This window comes from Dermacentor albipictus, unplaced genomic scaffold (genome assembly GCF_038994185.2).
Source record: "Dermacentor albipictus isolate Rhodes 1998 colony unplaced genomic scaffold, USDA_Dalb.pri_finalv2 scaffold_14, whole genome shotgun sequence".
NCBI classification, from domain to species: domain Eukaryota; kingdom Metazoa; phylum Arthropoda; class Arachnida; order Ixodida; family Ixodidae; genus Dermacentor; species Dermacentor albipictus.
Window position 1 is genome coordinate 2,722,617 of NW_027225568.1, and position 7,410 is coordinate 2,730,026.

Consider the following 7,410-nt stretch of genomic DNA (forward strand, 5'->3'; position numbering starts at 1 on the left):
GACCGGTGGGCTAGACCTGCCGGTCCCGACCTGGGACTAGCCAGCTGCGCAACAAGTTCGCGGCCTCGCTGAACCTGCAATAGTTCCTTCACTCACTCGCTACTGCATATGTATGTATGTATGTATGTATGTATGTATGTATGTATGTGTGTATGTATGTGTGTGTATGTATGTATGTGTGTGTGTGTATGTATGTGTGTGTGTATGTGTGTGTGTATGTGTGTGTGTATGTGTGTGTGCATGTGTGTATGCATGTATGTATGTATGTATTTGTGATACTATAAATCCTAAAATAAGGTTCAAAAGTTATCATGCCACTTTGGACGAAGTCGCTCAAGTATTGAAAGAAAATCAAACGTTAGTAATGAGGGAATGAAGCATTTTACATGTCAGCCTCTCTGTACCGTTGCTTTACTCATGCACAATCTGACGTACTTCTTTTCAAACCTTAGCAAGGGTGCTCGCACCAAAACAAGAAATATTACCCACTGTGACAGCAGAACCGCTACGCGATAACAGTTGTTATAAATGTGTATTTATTTCCGGATTATACCTGTGGTAAATTTTAGCGTGCTTGGCTTTTCCTCAATTAATTTCGCTCAGCCACTACTGGGAATTGAACATGAAACTAACGGTTAGAAAGCGATTGGGTTGTCTGGAAGGGTGCAGTCCTATAAAAAAAGTGAATAATTAAAAAGCGAGGCCTTCAAAAATACTTGCTATATGTTAAACTTACCTTTTGGCTCTCAATTCCGTAATATTACAGAACGATAAGTGTGGATTACATAAAAAAGTTGCGACTGTAGCTTATTGGCTGTGTCTTAAAGTTCATCTGTATGAACTAATAATAATAATATTATTTGGCGTTTTACGTGTCAAAACTACTTTCTGATTATGAGGCACGCCGTAGTGGAGGACTCCGGAAATTTTGACCACCTGGGGTTCTTTAACGTGCACCTAAATCTAAGCACACGGGTGTTTTCGCATTTCGCCCCCACCGAAATGCGGCCGCCGTGGCCGGGATTCGATCCCGCGACCTCGTGCTCAGCAGCCCAACACCATAGCCACTGAGCAACCACGGCGGGTTCTGTATGAACTAGTAGCGTATATTGTGAATCTCGAAATACGTTCATGAACAGGCTTTAGGACTCTCCTGTTCTGTATGTCTATGCAGGCCAAATTTATGTCCTAGAAATTTTCAGCTTTTTGGATCCTTTCGTGCCGCACTGCTTCGGCACAAACTTAAGCAATTGTCTCTATTTTTTTTGTAAAGCGTCAGTGAACCTTTTAACGAATGTATGTATTTCATTAAAGCAACCATGCTGCATCACGTTTGCTTTTTTATGTGTGTTTGTTTATTCTTATGATGTTGTTGTCAGTGTATAAGTTTGGAGAACGTTTCTAGAATAGTTTTACAGTCGACTCCCGATAATTCGAAGCCGCTTAATTGGAATTTTCGGTTAATTAGAAGTGAAGTGTTGGTCCGGTCAGTTTTGCATGTAATCGTATAGAAGAAATCGCTTGATAATTCGAAGTCCTCATCCAGTAATATTGTTTAATTGGAAGTTAATTTTCAGCCGGGATCCTCGAGGTGACCGTCATTCTTTGGTAGAATGTGCAATTTTTCAAGTGTTGCAACAGTTCCGTGCTCCGCGTTGGTGTCATCGCCACCGCAGCCGCCCGCAACGCCATCCTTCTTGGGGAGGCGCGATTATTCATTGCTACGGCTGCCGTGGCCTCCGCGATCAACTCCGGCGGGAGGCGAAGCGGCTCCCGCCGGAGCAGCCGCGCGTGGCCGGAGCTGATCGCGGAGGCCACGCGGGTGCCATAGGTGCACGCAGCGCTGCATACTGGCAGTGGCGAGACTGTGCGAGATTAGTCTTGCAGCGTGCGCAGCGTATGTCGAGGCGTGCGTTGGTCGAGCGCCTTTGTGCGAGTAGCTCGTAGGCTAGGTTGTTTCGACGGGTGATTCGGAATTGACTGTACCTAGTCGCACAGTTTATAGCCATGGCGAACCGTGGCTCTTATCGCACGCTTGACCTGGCAACGAAAGTCGAGGTTTTGAAGGAAGTTGAGAAGGGAGGTGCCGCCAAACAAGACAGCGTGGAAGTACGGGATCAAGCCGAACACGCTCTCAAATTACATCAAGAACAAGCGCACAATAATGGATGCATTTGAGAACGACAAGTTCAAGACTTCTCGGAAGCGAATGCGCACCGGCGCTCACCCAGAGTTGGAGAAGGCTCTGCTGGTTTGGATTAGGGAGGCCAGGAGCAACAAACTTCCTCTCAGCGGAGACATCGTTGAGATGAAAGCCCGAACGCTTGCAGCAATGTTGGGGATCGATGACTTCGTTTCGTCAGATGGATGGCTGACGCGCTTTAAAGATCGCCATGACCTGGTTTTAAAGAGCGTGTGTGGTGAAAAGGCGTCCGTTAACCAGGAAACATGCGCCACGTGGAAGGACGGAAAGCTGCGTGAATATCTCGCCGAATACAGACCGGAAGACATCTTCAATGCAGATCGAGACTGCACTCTTCTATCGGCTTCTACCAGAGAAGACCCTGACATTCAAGGACGACGACTGTGCTGGGGGCAAACGCAGCAAGGAGAGAGTGTCGGTGCTGATCGCGGCAAACATGACTGGCACGGAACGATGTCGTTTACTTGTGATCAGGAAAGCCACGAAGCCGAGTTGTTTTAAAAGCGTGAAGACTCTGCCTGTGGACTATGAGGCGAACAAAAAAGCGTGGATGACGGCCGAAATCTTCAAGAGCTGGATAAGCAAACTGGACCGCAAGTTTGCTGCTTCGAACCCCAAGGTGTTGTTCCTTGTCGATCACTGCAGTGCTCCCGTGAATGTGCCAGCCTTGAGTGCAATACGCCTCGCATTTTTGCCTGCAAACACAACGGCTGTTTTGCAGCCAATGGACCAAGGCATCATCAAGAATGGTAAAGTCCTGTACAGGCGGCACCTCCTCGAGCGCATAATTTTGTGTATGGATAGCTCCACAAAATACGAGGTGAGCCTGCTTAGTGCCATCCACATGTTAGCGCGAGCATAGGATCGTGTGAAGCAAGAAACAATCGCAAACTGCTTCAGAGCTTGCGGTTTTGTGGCAGCTTCTTCGGAGGATGCTTCTGAAATTTCAGCGGAGGAAGCGTCAACAAGCGAGCTTGACAGCACTGATTTTGGTGATGCTCTCGGGGACGTCAATTTTGAAGATTACGTCACCGTAGACAAGGCGGTCGAAACGTGCGGTGCGCTGACGGATAGCGAAATTGTAGATTATTCGGCCCCAGGAAGCGACCCAGGAAAGCGACGATGACGTTGAAGGCGAGCCGCAACCTAAGGCTGCCGATGTAGCTGCGGCCCTTGCTTTCGCGGAGCGCTTCTTTGCCGCTGAAAGTAACGCGGAAGAAGCGTTCCGCCATATCTACAGCCTGCAGAACTTGCTTTCAGCAGCGCGATTCGGCAAGAAGCAAAGCAAGAAGACAGACGGTTTTTCTTAACGAAAATACTCGATTTCGCCACAAATAAAGTGCTGTTTTTTGTGTTTTGTGCTTAATTGGAAGTTCGTTTAATTCGAAGTTTTTTGCGGTCCCCGTGAACTTCGTATTAACGGGAGTAGACTGTAACTTCTTTTTCCATCATTTGCTAGGAAAACGTCCGAGCAATTACCTAGCCTAAGCATCGGCATTGTGGCAGCGCAGAGGACCTTCAAGTACAACATATCCTTACACCATATTTATATTTGTTTGTGACCAGCCAGTGTAGACCAGCGGCTGTAGCACTGTGCTGCTGGGCTCGACGTCGCGGATTCCACATGCCACATTCCTGTATGCGAGGTCGGAATGCATGAAGGCCCGTGTACCGTGCATTGGATAGATGCTGCAAAATCCCTGATGGTCATATTTGTTCAGTAAGCTCCACTACGCGGCATTCGTCATAATTCAAATGTCCTTGCACGAAACCACCCGACTTTAACATTATGCGATGTCACTGGATTCTTCAGTCGCGCAGTCACTGTTCTGCAAGTGTGGACGTGCTAAGCATTGGTTCAGTTTGGACGAAGCTGCTGAAAACTACGTGTGCACAGTTCTTCGGATTAACATCACGTCGAGATTTGTTGCGTCCCCCCCAACCGCGAGCCTGGAAAATTCTCCGTCGCATAGAAGTGCCGTTGGTTACGCAGGAGCTTTAGAAATTTTGTGGCTTTTCCGGTGGACATGATGGAAGCCTTCGGGCTGATTTTAATACTTGTGGTCGCTTCATCGTAGATTTCTCTGAAACAGTATCGCTATATGTCTACTAACGCATCTGTAGGGTGAGTGCAAGAAAATGATGTAAGTGCACACCACAATGTACTTCACTACGTGTATTAGGCTTATCAATAATTTTCGTGCACACTGTTAAAAAAACCAGTCATATTACGGTAAAACAACCTGCTAACTCTTGATGCCAGGGAGTTCCCGTAACGATACATGATACTACTGCAGCCGTAGTTACCAACCAACATTTTCAATGCTGTACCACAAGAAACTACCATTAAAGCCGTAGTACCTCCCAACGTTGCCGATGCCGTACCATGAATGAAAACTTTTAAAGCCGTAGTTACCTACCAACATTGTCAATGCCGCACCACGGCTGAACAGTTATATAACTGTAACATGCAAGTTCAGGGTCGGAACCGCAACTGGCGCACAAGGGATCTCACCTGTGAGAAATTGTGACTGGAATGACACTGTAATGAATTTGTACGGTTGCTGTGCTGTTGTGCAGGTTTCATGAGTAATGTAAATACTATCATAAAATAATGCAACATAAGTAGACGGAAGAAAAGGAATCTCAACACCAGCAATTGCGACAGGTGCTCGTGTGTCACTCCTTTCGTTCTGTCTTGTGCAGCATTCCCCATTGTTGTAGCCATCTGTTACGTCGTCTAATTAAATTGGAACTCGCGCAGTCGAGTCCATTAGGAAATAAAGATGTTAACCAGAATAATGAACAAAGCGACCTTTAGGTTCTTGTATGGGAATTAGGACAATTAGGACAGGCCGCCATTGGAATCTGAACCTGGCAACGTTTAACGTTAGAACGCTATCTAGTGAGGCGAGTCTTGCAGTGTTATTGGAGGAATTAGAGGGTAGTAAATGGGATATAATAGGGCTCAGTGAGGTTAGGAGGACAAAAGAAGCATATACAGTGCTAAAAAGCAGGCATGTACTGTGTTACCGGGGCTTAGCGGAGAGACGAGAACTAGGAGTCAGATTCCTGATTAATAAGGAAATAGCTGGTAACATACACGAATTCTAAAGCATTAACGAGAGGGTGGCAGGTCTTGTTGTGAAACTTAATAAGAGGTACAAATTGAAGGTGGTACAAGTCTATGCCCCTACATACAGTCATGATAACCAGGAAGTCGAAAGCTTTTATGAAGACGTAGAATCGGCGATGGGTAAAGTCAAAACAAAATACACTATACTGATGGGTGACTTCAATGCCAGGGTAGGCAAGAAGCAGGCTGGAGACAAGTCAGTGGGGGAATATGGCATAGGCTCTAGGAATAGCAGAGGAGAATTATTAGTAGAGTTTGCAGAACAGAATAATATGCGGATAATAAATACCTTTTTCCGCAAGCGGGTTAGTCGAAAGTGGACGTGGAGGAGCCCGAATGGTGAGACTAGAAATGAAATCGACTTTATACTCTGCGCGAACCCTGGCATCATACAAGATGTAGACGTGCTCGGCAAGATACGCTGCAGTGACCATAGGATGGTAAGAACTCGAATTAGCCTAGACTTGAGGAGGGAACGGAAGAAACTGGTACACAAGAAGCCAATCAATGAGTTAGCGGTAAGAGGGAAACTAGAGGAATTCCGGATCAAGCTACAGAACAGGTATTCGGCTTTAACTCAGGAAGAGGACCTTAGTGTTGAAGCAATGAACGACAATCTCATGGGCATCATTAAGGAGTGCGCAATAGAAGTCGGTGGTAACGCCGTTAGACAGGAAACCAGTAAGCTATCGCAGGAGACGAAAGATCTGATCAAGAAACGCCAATGTATGAAAGCCTCTAACCCTACAGCTAGAATAGAACTGGCAGAACTTTCAAAGTTAATCAACAAGCGTAAGACAGCGGACATCAGGAACTATAATATGGATAGAATTGAACAGGCTCTCAGGAACGGAGGAAGCCTAAAAACAGTGAAGAAGAAACTAGGAATAGGCAAGAATCAGATGTGTGCGTTGAGAGACAAAGCCGGCAATATCGTTACTAATATGGAGGAGATAGTTCAAGTGGCTGAGGAGGTCTATAGAGATTTATACAGTACCACTGGCACCCACGACGATAGTGGAAGAGAGAATAGCCTAGAGGAATTCGAAATCCCACAGGTAACGCCAGAAGTAAAGAAAGCCTTAGGAGCTATGCAAAGGGGGAAGGCAGCTGGGGAGGATCAGGTAACAGCAGATTTGTTGAAGGATGGTGGTCAGATTGTTCTAAAGAAACTGGCCACCCTGTATACGCAATGCCTCATAACCTCGAGCGTACCGGAATCTTGGAAGAACGCTAACATAATCCTAATCCATAAGAAAGGGGACGCCAAAGACTTGAAAAATTATAGACCGAGCAGCTTACTGTCCGTTGCCTACAAAGTATTTACTAAGGTAATCGCAAATAGAATCAGGAACACCTTAGACTTCTGTCAACCAACGGACCAGGCAGGATTCCGTAAAGGCTACTCAACAATAGACCATATTCACACTATCAATCAATGATAGAGAAATGTGCAGAATATAACCAACCCTTATATATAGCTTTCATTGATTACGAGAAAGCGTTTGATTCAGTCGAAACCTCAGCAGTCATGGAGGCATTATGGAATCAGGCTGTAGATGAGCCATATGTAAAAATACTGGAAGATATCTATAGCGGCTCCACAGCCACCGCAGTCCTCCACAAAGAAAGCAACAAAATCCGTATAAAGAAAGGTGTCAGACAGGGAGATACGATATCTCCAATGCTATTCACAGCATGTTTACAGGAGGTATTCAGAAGCCTGGAGTGGGAAGAATTGGGCATAAAAGTTGATGGAGAATACCTTACCAACTTGCGATTCGCTGATGATATTGCCTTGCTTAGTAACTCAGGAGACCAATTGCAATGCATGCTCACTGACCTGGAGAGGCAAAGCAGAAGGGTGGGTCTGAAAATTAATCTGCAGAAAACTAAAGTATTGTTTAACAGTCTTGGAAGAGAACAGCAGTTTACGATAGGTAGCGAAGCACTGGAAGTGGTAAGGGAATACATCTACTTAGGGCAGGCAGTGACCACGGATCCGGATCATGAGACTGAAATAGCCAGAAGAATAAGAATGGGCTGGGGTGCGTTTGGCAGGCATTCTCAA